Consider the following 457-nt stretch of genomic DNA (forward strand, 5'->3'; position numbering starts at 1 on the left):
TACCCATGGTGAGGACATGCATTTAAGAGGTCTTTGAAACGTTCCCAACACTGATAAAATGTTTCCACATCCTTTTGGTAAAAATTCATGATTTGTCTTTTCAAAGCATTAGTTCTTTGCATGGGAAAAAATTTTCTTTAAAAACTCGGTTTGCATTTCTTGCCAAGTCCCAATGGATCTTGGTCTTAAGAAATTCAACTAGGTTTTTGCCTTGTCTTTTAAAGAAAATGGAAACAATTTCAATCTTATTACCTCCTCAGTGCATGTTTTATCCATGAATGTGGAACACATTTCTTCAAACTCTTTGATATGCAAATATGGGTTTTCAGATTCAATGCCATGAAAATAAGGTAACAATGGAATCATCCTAGGTTTGAAATTAAAAACATTTGCATTCAAAGGTAGAATAATGCAAAATGGGGTGCTGGTCCTAACAAGTTGCAAATATTCTCTGAGT

General features: G+C 33.9%; 1 non-coding gene across 1 annotated transcript; it reads left to right on the top strand.

The window, feature by feature from the left end:
• On the top strand, positions 1-108 carry LOC131156855 (small nucleolar RNA R71). The gene has a single exon (XR_009137123.1). It is a non-coding gene; the product is annotated as a small nucleolar RNA R71 (small nucleolar RNA).
• The last annotated feature ends 349 nt before the right edge of the window (positions 109-457 follow it).

Source organism: Malania oleifera, chromosome 5 (assembly GCF_029873635.1).
Source record: "Malania oleifera isolate guangnan ecotype guangnan chromosome 5, ASM2987363v1, whole genome shotgun sequence".
Taxonomy (NCBI): domain Eukaryota; kingdom Viridiplantae; phylum Streptophyta; class Magnoliopsida; order Santalales; family Ximeniaceae; genus Malania; species Malania oleifera.